Genomic DNA, 27,124 nt, shown 5'->3' with positions numbered 1-27,124 from the left:
GATATTTATATTGAATATATAGCATCATACATTTCAAAGATTGGGTAAATACCATGACAAGCACATGAATGAATCTATTTGCAGCTGCCATCATCCACTCGTTATGCTTACAGCACCAACAAATTTGTTGCAGCTGATTTTCATAGGGTGTTCTGATAGCATTTTATGTTGTTACTACCTCGATTGATTTAAATGGCAATACTTTATCTTCACTGACTTCCACAAGGGGCAAGGAAGGGGGACGGGGGGTCAGGCAAAAAAAAAAATAGTCTCATCCTGGAATGTGGAGGTATGGGCTTTTTATTGATTACAGATTTCTCACATCTTTCTAGCAATGACTGTCTGTGACTCTGCTAAACTACAGCTAGAACACTGTTGACTGCCCTGGAAAATACCTTTCAGCATGGCAGCACAATACAGATTTGATATAGCTGCAATTGGGCAACCACTTTGGTTCAATTCTATGTGGTTAAAATCTGTTTCAACAGCTAAATTGAGGATGGTTGTGGAATTTTTTGCCACATTCATATAGTCAAATTATAATCCTCAATCACATTTTATTCAAAAAAACCCATAGAACCTCAATCTGAAAACACATTCTGTTCTATTTTAACTATGCTGGTCAATATTAAATAACAGAAGACAAGAACATACAGCAATAAATCCATTGCTATGGCCAGATGTGAAAGATCTGCATGAAACAAACAGCTATAATTGGCATCAAAGTCGAATAAGTGGTTTTTGAAGTTAATTTCTTCTCTTTGAGGAGTATTAATGTGACCTTTTTTTATCAATTTGATTTTTAATTTTCAGCATCTTCTGAATGCTAATGGCATATAAATAAAAGTGTTTTCCTGAATGACTTGTTGGATACTGGGGATCTAATAATAATACTGATGTAATATCATATTGTTGAATAAAAAAGATACCTACCATTGATTTTTATACTAATATCAGAAAAATATGTACATGGTTGCTTCACAATTATCACAGTGAACAGTTTTTTAAAATACAGGTTGGGGTTGTTTCGGGGGAGGAGACCAGGCAGCAAGGTCATCGGTATCATCGGATTAGGGAAGGATAGGGAAGGAGGTCGGCCGTGCCCTTTCAAAGGAACCATCCCGGCATGTTCCTGGAGCAATTTAGGGAAATCATGGAAAACCTAAATCAGGATGGCCGGACGTGGGATTGAACCATCGTCCTCCCGAATGTGAGTCCAGTGTGCTAGCCACTGTGCCACCTCGCTCGGTTAAAATACAGGTGTTAAAATTATGAAAATCAGGTGTACTGCAATAACCCCAAACCATTTCTGAGCTGAAAACAGCCATTCAGGAGGTCACTGAAAGCATCATTGTTCTGACATGTCAGCAGGTTGTGCAGAATTTCACTATTCGTCTGTGCCACATCATCACCAAGGATGGCAGGCATATCAAACATGTCATAACCCATATCTGAATATCTGTCATGACGTTTACATATTGAATAAAGTGTGTGCATGCCACAGTTTGTAACTAATTTACGTCCTTTTTTTATTTTTTTATTTATTTATTTTTTTTAGCTCAATAACTGTCACCTCATACATAAATATGCAAATGAAATATCCTTACTATTTATGTTTCAAAGCAATCTATCTTAAGACTTTGAGTGGATAATTGTCAATGGTTTTAGATTCTGTGTACTTCCTGTCAAACTGAGTTCTTGGCACCTGATGCATTCCCAATTTCAACAACTCAGTTTAAGAAAAAATAGCAATTTCAATGTATTGTCCCCTCTTCGATAAACTTCTACAGACACCCATGTTTCCCTCTCATTAACTTATAATCTAATGATCACTTTCATTCACACATCATGTTCCACACATCCCACCATGAAGGAAAACTTTGGTGGCATACAACAGGTAGTTGCAAATCTACTGATACTGAATTACTTACAAATTATTTTGTATGTGTTAATGTATATTAGGAGAAACAAAGTTGCTTTGAAAAATGCCTCCACCTCTCCACCATTCATCTGCTGTTTTTATCTAACACTTCAAACAAAGCATTTATGTAATTTGACACATCCTACTATCAGTTGTCTGTATACTGAAAAAGTTAAGATTCATTTAATATAAATGTACGAGTTACGTGGAATTTACATCTCCAATCAGACAAATTGTGGCAGGGGTGGTTAATGAGGTATTCTTTCACTTTGTTTTTTAACACCTGGAGATTTTCAATCATCTGAATGATGTCTGGCTGTGTCCTGTTATAAACTTTTGCACCAGAATATAAAACACCATTCTGAATCCCTGATAGAGATGTGTAGTCCACTTGTAAATTGTATGCAGTTGCGAACTGCGCATTTCATCTTAAATTTACTCTTGTCATCCAACACAAGTGTAATTAAGGGGTATATTTACTGATGTATAAATGTTAGAATCCATCAGTCCCTGAAGAGGCTACTGACAGATGTTTTATTGTCAACTTTGTACAATATTCTTACTGCATGTATTTGTAGAAAAAATCATTTTTTTGCTTCATCTGCATAGTCCCAGAAGCTATGCTAGAGAGCTGTATTGCATGGAAGTATGCTAGCAATTCTGTCAGCAGGTCAACACGGACAGAGATTTCTATGTCCAAAAAGTTACAACTGAGCTTTTTGATTAACCTAGTTTGTTAGCCATTTGGATGGGTAGGAACTTCATGCATGGAACAATCAGTGTGTGCCCATTGATCTCTACTTCTACTACCTACAATCAATTTCATTTGTCTGAAACTGGATAATATGTGTCATTGTGAGATTAAGGCTCAAACTGTTTATTGTAAACCAGTAGTGAGATTGTTCCACTGTTCTCCAGACTGGGTCTAGTGTTGATATATTTGGCCTCTTGGACAGTATACTACTGTTATAAGCAAACATAACTGTTTTTGAAGAGTAACATATTATTCCAGGTACTTTATCAATGTGGATTAGGAGCAGGAACAGGCAAAGCATCACACCTTGCCAAATATGATATTTAATGTTTTCCCACTCTCAATTTAGTCTTATTACTGTCATATCATTTGTTATACTTTGACCTCTATTTTCTATTAATATATGACTTCACCCTTTAACACCATACCATTAAATATGGTGTCATTAAGTATGACTACTGGGATTGTATGACCTACACAACTGAAGGTCTTGGTGATATCACAGAAAATGGCAAGAGAGTAACTTTTTTTGTTTTGTTTCACTGGGACTGTGTTCATGAGATCATATTTTGATTTCTGAGTAGAAAAACTCCAACAGTAACCAAACTGAGCTATTGGCAAAATATTATTCTCAGAGACAAGACACAATGTTATGCTATAGGCTTCTTCCGCAAAAACTTCTGAAGTGATATGCTGTAGATCTATAATTAGAGGTCCCTTGCTTATCTGTACTTAACTTCATATTTCAGCCTTTCAGGAAATGCATCTTGACACTAATTGGTTACAAACATAGCTCAAGGGGTCACCAACAAGCCAGTATCAGATTTTAGTCCTTTGGTTTGAACACTATAAAAACAGCTTCAAGAGGTACTGGTTTTTAGTGATTTTTGTGACCACTGTACCAGTTTATTCAGTGAAACTGATATCTAGTGGTACAGTATGCAATTCCTGATTAAGTGAATCTGATGGATCTGCTTTCAATAATCCTTTTTTTGCCTCTATATTTTCAGTTACTGTTAAAAAGATTTAATTGGACTGTCCCACTGCTAGTCTCATCAGCAGATTAATAACATTTGTCTTATCATGTTTATTCTTTTCATGCATTATAATGATCCAAATTGCCTTTTCCTTGTTCTTGTAATTTTTAATATTTTGTGTACAGTAGGTCTACGTGTTTTCACCATTCTGATGATACAATACGGAATTTTGTCTGCAGTTCCCCTTTAATTCTTGATTGGAATTAGACATCTGCATCAAATTAAGCTTTAATTTCCTGGCACAAGATACATTGATACTAAATGGTAGAAATGCATTATCTGGACATCCTTTGTAATTATTTCTGCCCAGTCACAAAAGAAAACTGGGTACATAGTGAGCAGTATTTACATGTACTTAAAAAAGCCATGAAAAGTTTCACAGGTATTTCAAACACGATTATTGACAAAAACAGTCATGAGTTTGAGAATCCAAAGAAGATTGTGAACAATAAAATGTGAAAAAATATTAGTGCCTACAGAGACATATAATCGATTCAGTGTACTTGGATAAGAAATATGTATAGAAATGAGTGTAAACAATATAAACAATCATGTGCAGAAAGACAAAACAACAGACCTAAAATCACAAAGAACCAAACTCAAGTGAACACACATTCAGACAGTCATGAACATGGCCTAGCAGAAATTTTATGTATCAAACACGGAATAAATGCTACTCATTCTGTAAAACTTGGTGCATGAGTGGCTGAAGTAACAAAAAAATGAAAGATACAAAAACCTGTAATTTTAATTGATGTACTGTAATAATTGGGGGTGCCAATGATGTATATAAAAATGAATTAATTGTTGTTGTTGTGGTCTTTAGTCCTGAGACTGGTTTGATGCAGCTCTCCATGCTACTCTATCCTGTGTAAGCTTCTTCATCTCCCAGTACCTACTGCAGCCTACATCCATCTGAATCTGCTTAGTGTATTCATCTCTTGGTCTCCCTCTACAATTTTTACCCTCCACACTGCCATCCAATGCTAAATTGGGGATCCCTCGATATCTCAGAACATGTCCTACCAACATATACCTTCTTCTAGTCAAGTTGTACCACAAACTCCTCTTCTCCCCAATTCTATTCAATACCTCCTCATTAGTTATGTGATCTACCCATCTAATCTTCAGCATTCTTCTGTAGCACCACATTTTGAAAGCTTCTATTCTCTTTTTGTCTAAACTACTTATAGACCACATTTCACTTCCATACATGGCTACACTCCATACACATACTTTCAGAAATGACTTCCTGACATCTAAATCTATACGTGATGTTAACAAATTTTTCTTCTTCAGAAACACTTTCCTTGCCGTTGCCAGTCTAAATTTTATATCCTCTCTACTTTGACCATCATCAGTTATTTTGATCCCTAAATAGCAAAACTCCTTTACTATTTTAAGTGCCTCATTTCCTAATCTAATTCCCTCAGCATCACCCGACTTAATTCGACTACATTCCATTATCCTCGTTTTGCTTTTGTTGATGTTCATCTTATATCCTCCTTTCAAGACACTATCCATTCCGTTCAACTGATCTTCCAAGTCCTTTGCTGTCTCTGACAGAATTACAATGTCATCGGCGAACCTCAAAGTTTTTATTTCTTCTCCATGGATTTTAATACCTACTCCGAACTTTTCTTTTGTTTCCTTTATTGATTGCTCAATATACAGATTGAATAACATTGGGGATAGGCTACAGCCCTGTCTCACTCCCTTTCCAACCACTGCTTCCCTTTGATACCCCTCGACTCTTATAACTGCCATCTGCTTTCTGTACAAATTGTAAGTAGCCTTTCGCTCCCTGTATTTTAACCCTGCCACCTTCAGAATTTGCACATGAGTATTCCAATTGACATTGTCAAAAGCTTTCTCTAAGTCTACAAATGCTAGAAATGTAGGTTTGCCTTTCCTTAATCTTTCTTCTAAGATAAGTCGTAGGGTCGGTATTGCCTCACGTGTTCCAACATTTCTATGGAATCCAAACTGATCTTCCCCGAGGTCGGCTTCTATTAGTTTTTCCATTTGTCTGTAAAGAATTCGCGTTAGTATTTTGCAGCTGTGGCTTATTAAACTGATAGTTCGATAACTTTCCCATCAGTCAACACCTGCATTCTTTGGGATTGGAATTATTATATTCTTCTTGAAGTCTGAGGGTATTTCGCCTGTCTCATACATCTTGCTCACCATATGGTAGAGTTTTGTCAGGACTGGCTCTCCCAAGGCCATCAGTAGTTGTAATGGAATGTTGTCTACTCTGGGGACCTTGTTTCGAGTCAGGCCTTTCCGTGGTCTGTCAAACACTTCATGCAGTGTCATATCTCGCCTTTCATCTTCATCTACATCCTCTTCCTTTTGCATAATATTGTCCTCAAGTACATCGCCCTTGTATAGACCCTCTATATACTCCTTCCACCTTTCTGCTTTCCCTTCTTTGCTTAGAACTGGGTGTCCATCAAAGCTCTTGATATTCATGCAAGTGGTTCTCCTTTCTCCAAAGGTCTCTTTAATTTTCCTGTAGGCAGTATCTATCTTACCCCTAGTGAGATAAGCTTCTACATCCTTACATTTGTCCTCTAGCCATCCCTGCTTAGCCATTTTGCACTTCCTGTCGATATCATTTTCGAGACGTTTGTACTCCTTTTTGCCTGCTTCATTCACTGTATTTTTATATTTTCTCCTTTCATCAATTAAATTCAATATTTCTTCTGTTACCCAAGGGTTTCTATTAGCCCTCGTCTTTTTACCTATTTGATCCACTGCTGCCTTCACTATTTCATCCCTCAAAGCCACCCATTCTTCTTCTACTGTATTTCTTCCCCCCGTTCTTGTCAATCGTTCCCATTCCTGTCAATTGCTTCCTTATGCTCTCCCTGAAACTTTGTACAACCTCTGGTTCTTTCAGTTTATCCAGGTCCCATCTCCTTAAATTCCCACCTTTTTGCAGTTTCTTCAGTTTTAATCTACAGTTCATAACCAATAAATTGTGGTCAGAGTCCACATCTGCCACTGGAAATGTCTTACAATTTAAAACCTGGTTCCCAAATCTCTGTCTTACCATTATATAATCTATCTGATACCTTTTAGTATCTCCAGGGTTCTTCCATGTATATAACCTTCTTTCATGATTCTTGAACCAAGTGTTAGCTGTGATTAAGTTATGCTTTGTGCAAAATTCTACCAGGTGGCTTCCTCTTTCATTTCTTAGCCCCAATCCATATTCACCTACTATGTTTCCTTCTCTCCCTTTTCCTGCTTTCGAATTCCAGTTACCCATGACTATTAAATTTTCGTCTCCATTTACTATCTGAATAATTTCTTTTATCTCATTATACATCTCATCAATTTCTTCGTCATCTGCAGAGCTAGTTGGCATATAAACTTGTACTACTGTAGTAGGCGTGGGCTTCGTGTCTATCTTGGCCACAATAATGCATTCACTATGCTGCTTGTAGTAGCTTACCCGTACTCCTATTTTTTTATTCATTATTAAACCTACTCCTGAATTACCCCTTTTTGATTTTGTATTTATAGCCCTGTATTCACCTGACCAAAAGTCTTGTTCCTCCTGCCACCAAACTTCACTAATTCCCAGTATATCTAACTTTAACCTATCCATTTCCCTTTTTAAATTTTCTAACCTACCTGCCCGATTAAGGGATCTGACCTATCTGTAGAACGCCAGTTTTCTTTCTCCTGATAACGAATTAATTAAAGATACAAATAAAACTTGAAAGAAACCATGAGATGTAACAAGAATGCATCAGTAGTTGTCATTGGAGTTCCACACAGACATGACCTGATAGAAAGTTCTTGTGTGACTGTAGAAACTGTTAACGCAAACAGACAGTTCAGAAAAATATGTAAAGCATTCCTCAACACACATTTCTTATTTGTTGATTTCTTGCAGAGAGAAGACTTTACTAAACATGGTTTGCATTTGTATGCAAGTGGAAAGTCACTCTTTGGACATAAAATTGTACAATTGCTAGAAAAAAAAAATAAACAAATCATTGCTATAGTGGGTACTCCAACATCAGCAGCAGTACCCAGTCCAGTAACAGTACAAACAGCAGAATCCCAACCAACACTACAACCAGCTTCATCTACAGCACTACCAACAGTGTCAGCAATGAGTAATCCAGGAACCACCACAACAGTAATTAGCAAAAACAGCAGAAGACAAACCAACACCACAACCAGCTTCAGTAACCCCTTCATCAGAACCAACAACAGCAGCAGCAATAATTTCCGGGCTACCAATTAGTCCGGTAACAGCAGAAACAACAGAAGCCCAACAAACATCACAATCAGCTTTATCTACAGCACCATCAACAGTATCAGCAATGAGTAATCCAAGAACTACTACAACCATCTTAGCAACAACACCAGAAGCCCAACCAACACCACAACCAGCTTCAGTAACCACTTCATCAGAACCAACAGCAACAATAATTTATGGGCTACCAATTAGATGAAATGTGAGGCAGCCAAACCACCTCAAAGATTTTTTTGTGTCAAAGAGCCTCAAGAAAGCAGCGTTAAGATAAGTAATAATTTATTTAACTTTGCATCTCATAATCAGTTTTCAGTCCTATATCAAAATGTACAAGGTTTATGTAATAAGTTCGCTGAATTTGAAGTCTTGTTAAGAGACAGTTTTAACCAAATATCTGTTATATGTGTCAGTGAACACTTGTTACCAAACCCTCAAAAATGTACAGCAGCCCTTCCCAAATTTAAAGGCAGTTGAGATGAATACCATTCCTTCAAAATTTATAAAAATAAATGGGGAAAGTGGCAGCCAAATGATTATTTAACTTGGTGAGTAGGACCTTTGAGAATGAAGAAATGCCATCAGTAAGAAAAATATCACCTACACAATCCTGAATGCAGAAAACGACTATTCACACTGATTTGTAGGATCTATATGACTGGAGATAAAAAATCGGTTATTGGAAAAAAAATAAAACACATAATTACAAACACAGCAGGAGAAGACAAGTGCAACAACTATTGTACAATTAGTTTAATAACTGATGTGTCCAAGTTTTTGATGAGAGTAACATACAGAAGAACATTAAGGAAAGTTAAAGACATGTTAGATGATGACAATCAGTTTGACTTTCAGCATGATAGAAGCACAAGAGAGACAAAGTTCTGATTATGTGATTGATAACAGAAGAGAGACTTTAGGGAAATCAAAACACATTTAGAGGATTAGTTGACATCCAAATGGTGTTCAACAATCTAAAATAGTAAAATATGTTCAAAATTCTGAGAAAAAAGGAATAAGCTACTGAGAAATGCAGTTAATATGCAATACTTATGAGAATGAAGATAGAAAATAAGAATGGAAGATCAAGAACAAAGTGCTGAGATTAACATATGTGTAAGTTAGTTCAAATGGTTCAAATGGCTCTAACCACTTTGGGACTAAATATCTGAAGTCATCAGTTCCCTAGACTTAGAACTACTTAAACCTAACTAACCTAAGGACATCACACACATCCATGCCTGAGGCAGCATTTGAACCTGCAACCCTAGCAGCAGCGCAGTTCCGGACTGAAGTACCTAGAACCGTTCGGCCATAATGGCTGGCTGTAAGTTAGTGATGCAACTTTTCCGCCCTACTGCTGATGTATCCACCAAAGAAGCAATGATGGAAACAGAAGAAATGTTGAAGAGTGGGATTAAAATTCAGGGTGAAAAGGTATCAATTGATAAGATTCACAGAAGATATTGCTATCCTCAGTGAAAATTGAGAATTACAGGATCTGTTGAATGGAATGAATAATTAAATGAGTGCAGAATGTGGGCTGATAAAGCAAACTAAGACGGAAGTAATGGGGTGTAGCAGGGATAAGAATAACAAGAAAATTAAGAGCAAAATTGGAGACAATGAAGTAGACGAAGTGAAAGAATTCCTCTGACTTGAAAGCAAAACAATACATGAAAAAAAAAGAACCAAAGCAAGGAGAACATAAAAGGCAGACTAGCATTGGCAAAGAAAGGCATTCCTGCCCAAAAGAACTCTATTAGCATCTAATGCATGCCTTAATTTGAGGAAGATATTTACAAAATACATATCTGGAGAACAGCATTGCATCATAGTGAATCATGGACTGTGGGAAAATTGCAAAAGAGAATTTAAAACATTTGAAATGTGATGCTATAGAAGGATTTTAAAAATTAGGTAGACTGATAAGGAATTACAAGGTTCTTTACAGAATAAACACAGGAGAGATTACATGGTATACACTGAAAAGAAGAATGGACAGAATAATACGACATTTTTTACGACATCAGGAAATAACTGCCACAATATGAAACTCTGGAGGGAGCTGCAGAAGGTAAAAATTGTAGGGGAAGCCAGAGATTGGAATACATATAACAAAGTACCAGGGCCATTGCTAGGTGTTTCTTGTCTCCCTAGGAGAGAACTGAAAAATGGATGCCACTTCTCTTTTACTACATCAGTCCTACCAGGGCCATTAGTAGGTGTTTTGCCTCCTAGGAGAGAGCTTTTTTACTACCATCACATCGGTCCTCTGATAACCTCCCCCTATCTCCACCACCACCTCCAATGTCCAATGGCACAATAATGCAAGTCTCCTATTGCACTTTTAATCATTAAACTAAGGTGACCAGATGTCCTCATTTTCTGGCAACAGCCCTCAGTTTTCATGCTTTGTCCTCAATTCCTTTATAACTGATTGAGGACAACAAATAATCAGATAGTAGAACACTTCTCCATGAAAGGCAAAGGTCCCAAGTTCGAGTCTCACTCCAGCTCACAGTTTTAAAGATACGGTACTTTTCTGGCTCAATAAAAACCAACACCTATTTCTTTCAGGCACTGTTTATAATGTATATGTTTTACAGAGTTTTTGTTGATATCAGGTAATGCAGCACACTTCCTAAACAAATTAGAAGTATATTGAATATTTTTGAACCTGATTAGGGTTATTAAAAAAAATACAAAGAAACTGATGTAATTTTTTTGTTTTTACAAAATGTTTCCTCAAACTGAGGTACCATTTAATCGAATGTTGTACATTTGAAGCAGACCAAATTTTTACCAGATATGCATGACATGATGGCTGAGGTACTAGACCTATTTAATTCCACCTATTATGTATTTTACAAGGATAAAAAATATCAAATCTTACATTTTAATTTTTATAATTTTTTTCCTAATAAAAATGACGTTTTTCTACAATTTAGTTGATTCTGCAATAAAGCTTAGGTCTACTACATAAGTATGGACTATTGCAAATTAAAGAAGAAAATTATAGCAATGCTTTATAAACTTTAGGAAATATTTGTACCTGAATTCTGAAAAATACAGGTAACGGGAAATTGCAAATTAAGATATGAGTCCAATTAAACAGTGATTCAGAACATTCCTGAAGCATAGCCTTCATCCCACAGCATTTCTTCATCTTCAAGCTTCCTCTTGGTGGCATTCCTTTTAGCAATTCGTGCTTCTTTGGTAACTTGAAGAGCGAATCTTTCAGCTTCATACACCCATTGTCTGTCACATGCAAGCAATTGATCTTCCATATTAGAGCCACATTTTATACTTACATTTCTCAGGGCCTTCAACCTTCCTATTACTCCATCCTTGAAACATATCATTGTATCTACTACACCAACTTTTAATGTATTTAGTCCTACAAAAACATTCTTGCGTAATCTTTCCCATAAGCAATAATTGAAACTTTCATTTGTATTCTGAAGACATTTACTGAGCGAAACAAGCTCACTCAGGCTTCTAAAAATTGCTTTTATTGCATTCATAACAGGCCCAGGAAGAGAATGCTTATGATGGTATATTTGACCACTTTCTTTTGCTTTTTGGTAACCACACCAAGAATCTGCTCCTTTAGGGCAAAGTCCATGAACAGGGTGGTTATCTGTGGACAATTTATGAAAGGTGGTGGCCCATACAGCTTTTCTCATTGCTGTAACATCATTCAGAGGTGCAATTTGTATAATGGCCAGTCCATAATAACTCTGAAGGAGGTCTATTTCAGTTTCTGTCAATCTGCCTTGGCCAGATAGAGATTTTACATCAGATAGCACTTTCTTTTCATTTCTCTTCGTAGCTTCCTCAGTCTAGCACCCATCCTCTTTTGCACATTTCCACAACACTGTAGTTTTGTTACCAAGGTATCACCATAAACACTGAACTCATTAATTTTATTGACAGCTTTAGAGTCCCCATCACCTAGGTACTTCGTATATCTAACATTATAAACAGGCACCGACCTCTGACATATTTGTAGAGCTGCATCACACTTCTTCATTGTCACCATGGCAGGTGTGGCAGTACTTAGATAAGCAGTCAACATCAACAACTTTTCCATTCTCCAGAGAATTAGCTCTTACAACACCATTCAATGATCAATGTCCTCGATGTTGCCATGTCCCATCAAGTGGAACAGCAATGTCCCTGGTTCCACTAATATTTACAGTTTCTTCTAATGCATGTTTCATAGATGCTTAAGACACAACGTCAAGGCACCTAAAAGTATTTTTATGTACTTGCTGAACTGACTGGGAGAACGAGGAGAAAGGTCCGTCAAACCACAAAAGGTTTGAGCAGCCTTTTTTCCTTTTACTATTGCATGCATTGCATACACTAACTTCAAATTCACATCATATGAATTATGTACAATGTTTGAAGTCATTTTCAAGGTAGAATAATTGCAGGATCTACACATAACAACTAATTTTGATGATGAATCCTTCCTGTTGTTTTTTTTTTTTTTCAGTTATTTCCAGATGGCCTACACTATCACATTGTTTACATTTCGCCACTTCCCTTATCAAAGAAGATAAGATGCCCACACCAACAAAAACAAATCCACTACAAACAGTGTCATTTTGTTAACACAAATATTTGGATCACCAGTAGGCATGCCTTGTGGGAGTTTCTTCCCTGAAGAACTGATACATAGGTTACTTTCAACAGTGTGGCTTACTTTGTTTGTGAACTGGTTACCACAGAATTTCCTTTTATTGAATTTCTTGATGCGTGGCTTAGTTTGTATTTATTGCACACTAAAAGATACATACTTCCACAAACATATGTAGCACATAGGCTACAAACATTCAGTAACACGTGAACAAACTGCTTCTGAAACAAAAGTAAATACTAGTAAAGACAATTATTAGAGACACCAGGAACCTGCATTGTTACCAATGTATACAATGTATCATATGTATAATCACTAGAAACAGAAAGTTCACAGTTCTTTTTGAAGTAATACTGGTTTCTGCAACAGAAATAGAGGGGGCGTGGCAGCACACATGACCGTAACTTTAAAATTTGGTATATGTAGGTCACTTTTTATTTGAAACTCTATAATGTTTATATGAATGTAATCAGGAAAGACTATAGAATTTAATAGTCATAAAAAAATTGATTTTTCGACCATTTATAAGCACCCTGTATCCTTAATCTGCCAGGAAGTTTCATATCAGCGCACACTCTGCTACACAGTGAAAAATTCATTCTAGGAACAAATGCTCTCAATTTCCTATTTTTGTCCTCAAGTTTTGAAATTTTCCAAAATAATTGAAATAGGATGAATGTGCTGAACCTTTTAAAGTAGAACTGAATATGCTAGTGGAACCAACTTTTACAATAAATTACTTATTGTATTTAATTACAAGAAAATGAACTAATAAAGGTGTGAAACTGTTTCCTGGTGTGAACGATGGCATACTGATGGGGGACATGCTGAAGCATCAAATTAGGTCACCTGGATAATTGTGGCGTTATTTCATTACTATTTTAACTGAAATATTTTTAGAATGGGGACTAAATCTCATATTTTACAGCATCCACTTTCTTGTGAATAAATAAATGAATAATGTCTTGTTTCCATTTTCTATTGAGAGATCTACAGCTCTTATTAGCTGACTCTGTGTTGCAGTGGTTTAACTGACTGGATTCAGAAGATCATTCGTCTGCAATGGGTCTGGGCTTGAACCCCAATGAGGATAGATGTTGTGTTTGCCATAAGACACTGGGTCTTTCGCTTTCCTGGAGTCAATTGCTTTAAAGTGACTACTTATAGCCCATTGAGATGCTCACGGTGGTCATTAAACTCTATGTCAAAAATCTCAGTAACGGCTGCTTTAATTTTGAGGTAGGTACAGGCAATTTGTTTATTTTCATCAAAGTAAGTGAAGACTTAATAACTGTTCTGTCTGCTTTTGAAAACAATTTGGTGTTTAAATTTTTCCTCTTTATCTTCTTATTTCCTCAAATTTTTTCGTTACTTGATTTGAAATTAATTTTTCTGCCCTTGAAATTTTGCTGCCCTATGTAGCCTCTTAGTCTTGTCTCATCATAGAAATGGCCCTGCAAATTACTGAGAGTGTACGGTCCAAAGGCTTTTCTTAAATGAAGTTGACGGAAGGCAGAAAGTTGTGGCACACCACACATATATTTTCTGTCAATTCTCCATGAATCTTGATTGCTTATGGAACATGGGAACTCATTAAATATCTTCACACCATAATGCAGGCCACCTACTTTGAAATACAGATTTGGGGACTAGTCTGCACGAAAATTAATTTATACTTTTACTGTGGTTGTGTATCACAACATTTACCAAGTTTTATCATTAACCAGGTGCTGGTGGACAAGAAATACTCATGATGACTTACTGATTATATATCCACTTTGACTGACTGTTCCATTGGTTCTTGGTAGAATATTTTGTACATTGTGAATGAAACACACACAACACTGGTGTAAATGCTACCAGCTTCCAACAGATACAGAAAGACCCCACTCAATCCTATAATGATAAAATTAGAAATGTTACCCAGTTCTAATGCCTGCTTCATCATCAACATGAATCCTATGGTTTGAAGAATTTATGGCCTCCCTAAACTCCATAAAGATAATATTCCACCCTGTCTTGTTGTGCCTTCATTCTCAGTTCCATGTTATAGATTAGCCAGAGAGTTAAATGACCTGATCAAGATCAAAACCAAGTTCAAATATAGTCAGGGAATGCTTAATTCAGTTGACTTCATGAACAAGTTGCAGTACAAAAAATCCCCCCCTTGTGCCAAGCTGGATTCTTTTGATGTTAGAAACATATACACTGATATACCTGTTCAAATGTTCCTAAACATTCTCCATACTAGATAAATCAGGAATTAATCCGACTGTCACAGATGACATAAGGTTAGCTACAGAAACTTGTCTAACACAAAATTAATTCTGTATCAATGACAGGCTATACAAACAGTTGGATAGTCTAGCTATGGGAGCCCCCTCATTCCAGTTCTTGCTGATATCTTCATGGACAATTTTGAAACATAGTTTTTGGAAAACAATCCACTCTCTCCCAAGGTTGGATTCTGGTTTAGGTATGTTGATGATGTGTTGTGCTTATGGACAGGTACTACCAGACAACTCCAAAAATTTCTCTGGCAACTAAATTCTAAAACACAACAGTATAAAATTCACAATCGAGTTTAGTGATAACTGCATAAATTATTTAGATTTAACCGTAGACATCAGTGACGGTATTTATATTTCCAAGATTTATAGGAAACCTATCACCACAGATATAGTAATACCTGCCCATTCTCAACACCCCAAGACCCATAAACGTGCTGCCTTTCATTGTATGATGCATTGCCTAACACCCATCCCCATGAGTGAAGCCAACTTCCAAATGGAATTAAATGCCATCAAACAAACAGCACCAAACAATGGCTACCCTCCTACCTTAGTGGACTCCCTAATGCACAGAAAGCAGAAACAGCAGGTGTACTCTCTTCGTTAACCTGCCCTTAACACACCACCTCAAGAATGCAATCAATGGTGCCCAATTCCATACTAAGGAAAAGTCTCACTGCATGTAGCCAGAAATCTTAAATTCAGGACTGTAAAGACATCATTTTATGTGCACAGCACTGTTGGACACTTACTGCACAATGGGAAAGACAGCACTCCAGCTTTGGTAAAGAGTGGAACATATAAAATTACTTGTAACAATGGAAAATTCTATATACGTTAGACTGGCAGGGAATATATACCCACTTGAAGGAACACCACAGAGGTTGGGAACTTAAAAAAGGAGACTCTACTTTTGCAGACCACCTGCTTAAAAAAGGCCATAGTTAGAAGTTGAAACGTGAAGTATTACTTCACACCCACAAAAGAAGAGAGATAAACTATCTTGAAATTATGGAAATTAATAAACAGATGTCCATTTACCCAAGCCTAGTACTGAATGACCAGACACAATTCCCTTACTCACCACTTCTAAATGCAAATACTACTCATAATCCCATCCAGACCATGTTGTTAATTACCTCTCTTACTCACATGCACCATTTCCTTTATTTCAGTTAGTATTATTCCTCTTGCTGTGTTAAAAAAAAATTATTTTGTACAATCACAGCTGCATCACTCACCTGCTTAATACCACTATCATATCTCATCTGTCTCTAATTTATGATCTATTGAAGACATAATTTTTTTAGCCACATCTTCGGAATATGTCAAAAAAGCTTACTTTTCAGTTATGTTCTTCTATGTGCAACTATTGTAATTTGTCTGTAGTCTATTACTTAATGTGTCACATATTTTATCTTAGTTAAGAAATCTTACATCACATTTACACTGAAATAACCCCTCTTGTTTGATTCCTATTCTAATATTAACATTTTCATTTCTGGAAATAGAAATACTCTGTACATGTGCTAGTTTAAAATCTTTGATCCAACAAAATTTCACTGCACCACATACTTATCTTTGTACCTGATGATGATAAAACAGCCGAAAACTGATTTGTGTAACAAATAATAAATATTGTAGAATGTTACACCGGTTTTGTGTGTGTTTATGTGCATATCTTTTGCAGTATTCTTGACCTTGCCATGATCACACAGTTTTTGAGTTACTTACCTCTAAGAAGTTTTCATGATGAGACTTTATCCTCAGAGTAGCAGATGAGCTTTCTGCCCCCTACAAACTGCAGACAGGAGCAAATCCCCTCTTGCAGGCACTCGATACCAGCACTGGCCAATATGGAAATACAAGGTTTTGTCAAATTCAGGTTTCCTGCAAACAACAAAAGTGGAATAAAATATCACACTTTTGCTTCAATTGCAATAAATATGGGTGTAACAGCTGCCAAGTAAACACTACTGTTGAATGTCTGTACTGTGAGCCCATACCAGCTGAGACAATTCTGTAAATTTTTTGTTCCTAAATATTTCCAAACATTTATAATTACAGACAGGAGTGGTTTGGCCTTATGTCGCATTTCCTTGATTGAAATAAGCAAGAATATATGCACAGCATTTTAGTCGCCTGCTGCATTTCAGAATCTTTCACAAAAACTCGGTACTTACCTTATTTCTCTGCAAAAGAAAAACTACCATTAGTACACACATAAACAGTGTTTTCACTCAGTTTCAATCTTCCTAAAAGAAAATCACTGTAACATTCTTTTAATACTTGTTTTAATCATGACTGAAGAAAGACTGTGGAAATTCTTCAGTAAAATTTAAAATAAAAAAGTATATTTCTGAAAATTTATGTTTGACAGTGTACTATTCATTTTCAAATGGTGACACTCAAAATGCCACCCAAATATGAATAAAATGGTAGTTTCCTCCTGTGGGCCAAAAGTGAGGGGATATGGAGAAGTCCAGTACTTCTAGTGTTAAAGATAGCTGCATCAACTGTGAAAAGTTTGAAGTTACTATTATCATGTATACTTGAGCATAAGGAGACCCCCATTTTTTTAAGAGGCTCCTTGAGAAAAAAATTATTTTTAACCTGTTCTCACTAAGCAAAATTACATAGTATTTTACTGACAAAGCATCTACCAAAAAGGTAACGTTATACCTATTCCAAACTTACAACATTTACTGATTGTCTTCATTTTGATAATACAGGGAGAAATGGTAAACAAAAAGAAATGGTTTATATGAGGGCTATCCACAAAGTACATTACGTTTTCGTTTGTGTCTGTTAGGGGTGGGGCTAGCACAGCCATCTTGGTTTCATGGCATTCCGCCACTCAGTCGGCATCCTGCTGTGCTAGTGAGAGGTTCGTGCTGTACTCCGTTGAGTTACTGTGACAGTTTGAAATGTCAGCGTTAATTGAAAATGCCGCGAAATGTGAAGTGTCTGCTGTTATAAGGTTTCTGACTGCAAAAAACTGTACACCAATAGAAATCTATCAGCATCTTTGTGAAGCGTATGGGGACAACATAATCACTGAAGGTGGAGTGCGTCAATGGGTCATAAAATTTAAAAATGGCCAAACTAACGTTCACGATGAAGAGCGAAGTGGAAGACCCAGCATAGTGACTGCCGAACTTGTCGAAAAAGTCGATGCTGCAGAACTCTCTATGAGTTTTCCACAAATTTTACGAAGTTTGTTGCACGAAATCATTAGCAAAAAGCTTGGTTACCACAAGTTCTGTGCAAGATGGATACCAAAAATCTTGACAGAGATTCACAAAAATCAGCGAATGGCTGCAGCGTTAACGTTTTTAGACGCTTACGAGAAAGATGGCAACTCATTACTCGATCGCATCGTTACTGGTGATGAAACATGGGTTAAGCAGCTGCGAGACAAAATTGCAGTCAATGCAGTGGGGGCACACAAATTCCCCCCAAAAACCCAAGAAATGCATGCAGACAATGTCGGCAAGGAAGGTGATGGCGGCTGTCTTTTGGGACAGAAAAGGTGTAATTTTTGTGGATTTCCTGGAAAGAGGCACTACAATAAACTCTCAAAGGTATTGCCAAACTCTGCACAACCTCAGAAGAGCAATAAAAAACAAGTGTAGGGGAAAGTTGGGCTCAAAGATCTTGCTGATTCATGACAACGCCCGGGCCCACACGGCAAATGCCACTCGTGAAGTTCTCAAATCTTTTAAGTGGGAGTTGTTTCCTCATCTGCTGTACAGTCCCGACCTGGCACCGAGCGACTTCCACTTATTCCCAGCAATGAAGAAGTGGTTGGCTATGCAGCGTTTTGATGACGACGCACAACTTCAAGATGAGGTAACCACGTGGTTGAAGGCGCAGGCGGCCGAATTTTACAACGAAGGAATTTCCAAGCTCATCCATTGCTTCGATAAGTGCCTTAATTTAAATGGCAACTATGTAGAAAAGTAGTATTTAAGTGTGGCTTTCATCTGTATATAATAAAAAAAAATTTCCTATACTTTATTTATTTTTAATTCCAAAACGTAATGTACTTTGTGGATAGCCCTCGTACTAATTTGTATACTGATTTCTTTTCTACTTCTTTTGCTTTCTTACCCTGTCATCTGTGGTACCACTATTTTTAATCATCATGTTCATCATAATGGCACAGAGGGGGGGGATTTATACATTCTATACTGATGTGAGAATGTTACAATGCCTCTTGCTTGTAAACATATCACGTGCTCACCACTCTCTCGTTAGCTGTGTAAAGCCAACAGCTAACACATCCCCTTTCTTTCCTGCCATACATAACACTGAATGTCAAAAACATTGCAGCACAAAACATGTAATTATACCACTGACCTCTATCTAGACTTTCACAATCCCCAGCAAAATACTACAGTCGAGTATTTGCCAGATTTCAAAGTCAATTCAATTCTGACTGCAAATGATTTCAGAGAAATTGCAGTTTAAACATGGCAGATGTTCATAAAAATGCAAAATATGCAATATGGATTCCCATCCTTGGCAGCACGGTGAATTTTGCTACCCACTCACCATTCTCCATCCCATGCTCATCCGAGCTGTTATCACTGTCCCCACCATCTATCCCCCCCTCAACCTTTCTGCAGTGCTGTGCTTGAGCAAATCTGAAACAAACACACTGCTATATATTTTAGGATAGGAATCATATGCAATAACAGCAAACAATACATTAAAAGATCACAATCACAATTCAGTCTAATTCTTGTTCTTCCCCTCATCCCTTGATCTGCTGACATCTGTTGGTACTATCTGCATTACGTTCTAAAGCTGATTAAAAGCTAATAAAGTTTTTACATAATATTCTAATATGTGAACAGCTACCCACTTAGTAAATCATTAGAATCTCTCATAACCAAACAAAATATTCATCATGATTCTGTAGCAAGTAGTGATTTAAGAAGGACAACATTCTCGCTTTTGAATGTTACCTTTACTTAAAAAGTAGCATAATTTTATATGATATCCATATATGTATGAAAACTTTTCTTGAAAACCTGCTCCAATACAGCAAGAGTTTGCAACACGATACAGTTCAACGCCATTTCCTCGTGCTTTTCATACAACTATCAAATTTTGAGCATAACAACAGACTGTTGTAGAGGCTAGTTCATAGTTCCTTGCATATGTCTCTCACTAGCACCAGACAAGTCAATGTCATGTGATTTTTTGAGCACTGTTGACACTGTATCATGTGCTTTGGCGTACCAGGATACTAGAGCCTGTTGGAACACGAGTGTCATTTTCCCAGCCCTTCCCTTCTGAATTCTTCAAAATAAATCTGCATATGGCCTCAGCACCCAAAGTTCCATCACATCTGTAACAGTAAGACAACCCCTATACACACTGCCGGCCAGAGTGGCCGTGCGGTTCTAGGCGCTACAGTGTGGAACCGAGCGACCGCTACGGTCGCAGGTTCGAATCCTGCCACGGGCATGGATGTGTGTGATGTCCTTAGGTTAGTTAGGTTTAATTAGTTCTAAGTTCTAGGGGACTGATGACCACAGATGTTAAGTCCCATAGTGCTCAGAACCATTTGAACCACTATCAAACATGTAAACCTCAACAGCAACAGTTTAATCTGCAAATACAAGATGACACTGAATTTTTCAAATAATGAATTTTATGACAGGACAAAGTCTTGGGATATCTCCTAATATTGTGTCAGATCTTCTTTTGGCCAATGTAGTGCAGTAAATCTACTTGGCATGGACTCAAGCAGGCGTTTGAAGTCCTCTGCAGAAACACTAAGCCACGATGCCTCTACAGCAGTCCATAATTGGTAAAGTTCCATTATTAAACAAAAAAATAATAATATTTCCAATGATTCTCTGTTTCTTAGATAGCACATTTTTATTAACAATAGAACAATACAATAGTACTTGAATGACGATAACAAAACCAGTGGCTGCATTTGAATCTTAATATTGTGTGTTTTTTCTAACTTATGATGTGAGTGCTTGAGATGATCCCATGCGCTGTCAAAACTGGTAGCTTGTGTTAAAAAGAATACACGATGTTAGACTCAAGTACAGCCATTGTTTTTTTTTATGATTATTCAAGTACTACGTGTCTGGCTGCAGCCCACTTTCCTTGATTGATTACCAGAGACTCAACAATACAATAGGTTTAGTACTTCCTGCTTTTACTAATAGCTCTTAAAGCTTCCAGGAATTACCTTAAATGTAAATGAAGTGCTTCTGCTTTTAATATTTAGCAAGGAAATGAAATTCAGAAATTTACTACTGTTATAGAGTAATGTCTATATAGTACTTTTTTCAACTTATTTTTCATTTAGAAAAAAGAAAATTGAAAGGGGAAATATAACCAATCCATCTTCGAAATAACTACACATAGATTTATTTTTGAAGCTCTTATCAAGAGCCCAAGGAAAGGCATCTTATGGCTCAAGAAGAGGCAATGAGCAGGGTGTGAAATGATATGTTGTTTGGCTGCGTGAGATGACAATAGTATGCTGACTAGGATGACACCAAGACAGGAGTGGCATCTACGCAAAGAGAACATAAGTGCTGCATGGCCTAGCCACGGGGAGTGGATGACGAGCTGCCATACAGATGCTACAGCAGTGTCTTATGAACTGTTTTGTTTTGCTTGCATTGAAATTGTATAAAGCAAAGGACATTGATTACTTGCCTGTCGCCATTTGCTTGCAGCACACCTTTGTGAATATGCAAATTTAAGTATTGTCAGTTTAAATTACTGTAATAAACTCCATTAATACGACTTGCCTGAATTGTTGTCTAGTGATCCGAGAAAATAGCTTCTTAGTCATCCTACATTAGACGAGTGGGCAGGATACTACATTGGTGGTGAGTTATAAGAAGAACCCAGTATCTGGCGGCCAAAGAACTTCCTTTTGTTTTTTGCTGGCGCCTTAATTCCCTCTTGTCTATTCTTTGCACAGGTGTTTACTTCCTTTAACAGTCTCTTATTGTGTTTTTGCTAAGAAGTGTTTTCAGGTGGGCGTTGCAGAAATTTTCTTTGCTTTTGTACTTATTTTTCTTTCTTGTCTTGTCTGTTTCTTGCATTTCTCTCTTCCAACATGCCTAGCCAACCTATCCCACCCCTGGCTCAGGTGCCACAGCAGCAAGTGTTAGATGCAATGCAATGTTTCAATTCCAGACCCAGCAAATATCTACACTGCTAAACATGGTGCAGCAGCTATTGGGCAACACTGTGCACCCTATGGAACAAGCACCACCTACAGCAGCTCAAAGTGCTATACCACCTTTTCACCAGTTTCATGAACAATAAGAGGAATGGCTCAAGTGGTTGCAACAGTCTGAAGCCCACGTAATTGCTCACAATGTACCAGGTACTGTGAAACTTCCCTATCTGTTGTCCAGGGTAGGAAGTGCAGTGTTTGAGCTCCAACAAAAATTGTTTGCCAATGCCACTCTGAGTGAACTTTCGCATGATCAGGTTCTACATTCGCTAACTAACTATTATGACCAACAAGTGAATGTGTTAGCAGCTAGGTATATATTCTTTAATTGTAAAAAATGGTCAGAACAAACTTATCGTGAGTGGGTAACAGATTTCCAAGGTATGATGAGGAAATGCTAATTCAAATGTGCTTGTGGTGCTTTATATTCAGAGGCTATGTTGTGTGATGCAGTCGTGTACAAAGTAACTGATGTCAAACTCAGAGAACAGATTTTGAAATAGTGTGATCCATCCTTTAGCAAGTAGTGCAAATACTTGATCAGTATGCTTCAGGTGCCCTGTTGCTGATGAATCTGAGCAACCAGCAATTTGTTGGATTGAATTGATTGTTTGCAACTGGCCCATTCAGAAGCGGCAGCTTACACTGGCCACACTGCGTAAACAGCTCTCAACACCATGTAAGCAGCTTGCTAAAGAGGCAGCTACACAGGTGAACAGAATTAAGTCATGCCGTCAGTGTTATTCCCAACACAAATGCCAAGACTGCCCTTTACGACAAGCACAGTGTTACATTTGTGGCAGGAAATGACATGTACAATCCATATGTTTGCAGTGGCACAAACATAAGAATTTCGCCCACTCACACAAATCTAGTCACAACACCCATGTCATTAATGCAGTATATTCAAATTCTGCAACAGGCATTGGCAAAACTAGCAAGTGAGCAGTTTCTTCAGTGCAAAGCCAGTCCAACAAACTTTTTGTACATTTGCTTCTTTGTGGAAAATGTGAAATTTCCGTTGGACACGGGTGCCTCTGTTACACTGCTGAATGATAACACAAATGAAATGTTAGGCTTCCCACGCCTGTCTAAAACTAGCTCACACTCATTGGCTTATAATGGACAAAACATTCTGATTGTCGGAAAATATACTTTGCCTGCCATGTATCACTCGCATATGCAAACAGTGACTTTTACTGTGCTACAATCACATGATTGTGAGAACATATTTGGTCTTGATTCATTTGATTTGTTTGGTTTTAACATTCAGGGCAATGTGTTGTCAGTGTCTGCATTCCATGCAAAAGATAGTGTCACTAGCTTGCTGAAAGAATTGTTGGAACTCTTTTCTGAAGGTTTAGGCAAGGTTAACAATTTTGTTGCACATATTACTCTGAAAAACAATGCTCAGCCAAACTTTTGTGGGGTTAGGCCTGTTCCCATTGTATTACAGGACAAAGTCACTGCTGAACTTAAAGAATTGCAAGATAGTGAAGCTATTGCACCCATACAAGCTAGTCAATGGGCAAGTCCACTGGTTTGGCTCCCCAAACCTTCAGGTCACAGTTGCCGCCATGTTGACTTTTAAGTCTACAGCCAATTTACAAACTGTGATTCATACTTACCCCTTGCCACAGCCAGTAGATCTCATGGACAAATTAGGTGTTTGTCGCTACTTTTCAAAAACTGTTTTGCACTATGCATATCATCAAATACCGCTCGATGAAGAGTGTCAAAAAGTGTGTGTAGTGAATACTCATTTTTGCTTGTTTAAATATTTGCAGTTGCCTTTTTTCAGTGTTTCTGCACCTGCCATTTTCCCACAATATTTGGAGCAGCTGGCTGCTCAAGTGCCAAACTGTTCAAATATTTGGATGATAATGTCATAGCTGATCATGCATCTGAATAACATATTGCAAATTTGCATGCTTTGTTTTGTGCGCTATCTGATGCAGGATTAAAGTGTAGACTGGACAAGTGTGATTTTTTTAAACTTCAGTTGCAGTATTTTTGTCATGTCATAAAACAGAATTGCAGTCAGTCTTAGGGAAAATGAGCTGTTGTGTTTGATTCATACCAAATTCTGGACAAATCACAGCTCCATTGCATCACTCGCATCACTAGAACATTTTGTCAGAACCTTCAAGCAGCAGATGGCAAAACTTTGCTCTGCACACACCAGGGATCAAGCACTGCAACCGTGTCTCTCCTCCTGTCGTTTGCACACACGAGATTGACCATTGCCGACGGAATTGCTTCACAGCCACCACCATCAGACACTGCTCCATCTGCTCCACCTACCTCAGCATCTGGTGCTGAAGGAAGGCTGCAAGTATTGCTTTACACCACATGATATCGTGTTTTGCAGGGTTTGAAATGGCAGCGGATGGTGGGCGTGAGTCGAGATTGTCCATCGGCTTGGTGCATGCATGTATCTCATTTCAGGTCCAGAAGGATTGCAGCACCTTCATCACAATCAACTTTGCCACTGTCATGTGCACTGTGATCCTTCTGTGTCTCTTCCCTCAGATTCACAGATCCCAAGGACACCGCAGCCACCAGACTGTGTCATCACGACACTGTGGGGCGACCGCATGGAGATAGAGCTTCCACCTTCTCTCATCCTCCCAATGGATTGGAACCTGCCCACACTGCAGCAGCCGAAGCCATCTACATCTGGTTATTGGACTCAGGAGAAGGACACATACCCTTCTGGTCATTTTCTGGGGGCATTTCCACCAGAATTAAGGCCACATGGCGGGGTATGACCAGAAACTTGACATCCCATGCAACCACAGTTTTCCGATCCAGTGAAGCATCTGCACTCCTGCCTCCCCACCCCCACCCCCTGTTGTTGAACTTGCTACACGACAATGGTCTGTCACTTTTGGGGGGGGGGGGGAGGGGGGGGAGAGGAATGTTCCAGCACAATGACAAACACCTGCACGACAAAGAAGAATGGAAGAGCAGAGCTGGCTGTGAGATAAAGACAGCCAACAGTATGCTGACTAGGACGACACCAAGACACCAAGACAGAAAGAGAATATAAGCATCGTGCCACCTAGCCACAGGGAGTGGATGACGAACTGTCATACAAATGCTACAACAGTGACTTATGAACTGTTTTATTTTGCTTGCATTGAAATTGTATATGCTGAATGACATTGATTATTTGGCAGTCACCATTTGCTTGCGACACTCCTTTGTGAGTATGCAAAGTTAAGTATTGTCAATATAACTTACTGTAATAAACTCACTAGTACAATTTGCTTGAATTGTTTTCTAGCGATCCAAGAAAACAGTTTCCTAGGCACCCTATATTAGAAACTAAATGCAAGTTTGGCAAATCAAGGAAAGTTATTCAGGAAACTAACACAGAAACTTATGATAAGTCAGAGGAAGGTATCATGGCAAAATAATAACCCTTATCAGAGATGATGATGAACGAACAAAGGACTTACAAAAACATTCTGTCAGTTTTGGAGTAAAACCAAAGTTAATAATGGACAAGTGCCCACTGAGTAAGTGAAATCCTTCAGGTGCAATTAAGTAAAGGCATCACTTAAAATGAGAAAGCTATGAATACTTTGTAAGCTACTGTCAGGGATGAGACTGAAGAATGTAACAGGAGAGTCTATGACGTAAATAATAACTTAGTCAAAGATTAGCAGGTCCAAACCACATTATCAGTAAAGGCAGATCCTGTTAAAAAAAATTTAATGTTAGTAATGCAAAGGAGCTGCTTCAGAAACTAATGAGTATTCAGAGCAAGAATAGTGATTTCAATGACACAGACAGTAAACTTCCTGCTGAAGATGTAAAGAGAGCATTTAATTCAAAACTGAAAAATAGCACTGAAGTAATAAGTAATAGTGGAAATGTTTTCAAAGAAGACCATTACATAAAAATAGGTACTATCCACAGACTTTCTCCTAAGAGAAAAGCACACCATGTCAGGAATGATATATCATTGTCACATACTGTTACTTTGAAGAACATATTTGCAAAATGATGAATCCATTTTTATTATTTTGCAAGTTAGCCATGTTCTAAGCTATTTTATGCAATAGTAAAAGTTGTATTTCCGAAATGATATAAATCTCTATAAAAACCATATGAGACAATGGCTGTTATTTCCAAGGTGATGCATCTCCTAGTCGTTTTTATTTCCAAGAAATCGTATTTCCAAACAGCCAATAGGAAAGCTGGCTCTTGGCATGTGATCACCCAGCAATACTGGCCATTGTGTTTCATTGAGGTTACGTGTCTTCATGTTATTTCAGTAATGTTGAAGAAGTATTGCATTGGCACGAAAGAAAAAGGCAACATGAACCATCGAATTGCCAAAGAAAATAAAGACAAAGTGAGGAGACATGCAAGTGACAGTCACAAAGTGGAGATTTTGTCTAGAAATATTGATGGACATTGCAAAGCAGCTACTTTACAAGTTGCTCATTACGAAAAGTTTTGTTCAGTGTTTTTTTGGTTGAAATCTAAGGTAGATCAAGATAATTTCATTACTACTTCTATAATTGTCAAGAGATGTCAGAGGCATACAGGACAAGATGAAGAATGACAAAAGTTTTCTTTGGAGTATTTTACTAAGACCTATACTGGTGAAAAAGTGAAATTGTATTGTTATATGTTCTGCAGCATTCTCAGAATAGACCCAAAGGCAGTACAACATCTTCCAGTATTTTATTTTTCCAATGAGATTGCAAGAGGAGAAAGGCAAGGCAAATGGCTTAATCAAAGAACTGACTCAGTTAGAGAGCTAATACACCAGCACATTCAGAGCTTCAAGTATCAAGGGACATTATGGTAGGGATAAGGTAAGTATTGTAACATTAATATCTTGAATAACCAGAATAACCAAATGCAGTAAAAATGCCATGATAGGCCTACGTACTTTACCTCTGTGTGTAAATCTCTTAAAATCTGAATGGCAGAATGGCACCGCCTAAAA

At 37.7% G+C, this 27,124-nt stretch overlaps 1 long non-coding RNA gene across 1 annotated transcript in view; it reads left to right on the top strand.

Annotated features, from left to right (window-relative positions):
• LOC126237245 (uncharacterized) overlaps window positions 1-25,427 on the top strand; it is a 37,325-nt gene extending 11,898 nt beyond the window's left edge. The window contains exons 2-3 of the long non-coding RNA XR_007545057.1: window positions 13,660-13,875; window positions 22,113-25,427. This is a non-coding gene — a long non-coding RNA (uncharacterized LOC126237245). The remainder of the gene's footprint in view (window positions 1-13,659; window positions 13,876-22,112) is intronic.
• Window positions 25,428-27,124: the final 1,697 nt, after the last annotated feature.

This window comes from Schistocerca nitens, chromosome 2, assembly GCF_023898315.1.
Source record: "Schistocerca nitens isolate TAMUIC-IGC-003100 chromosome 2, iqSchNite1.1, whole genome shotgun sequence".
Lineage (NCBI taxonomy): Eukaryota > Metazoa > Arthropoda > Insecta > Orthoptera > Acrididae > Schistocerca > Schistocerca nitens.
This window is presented reverse-complemented; position numbering and strand designations above follow the sequence as displayed.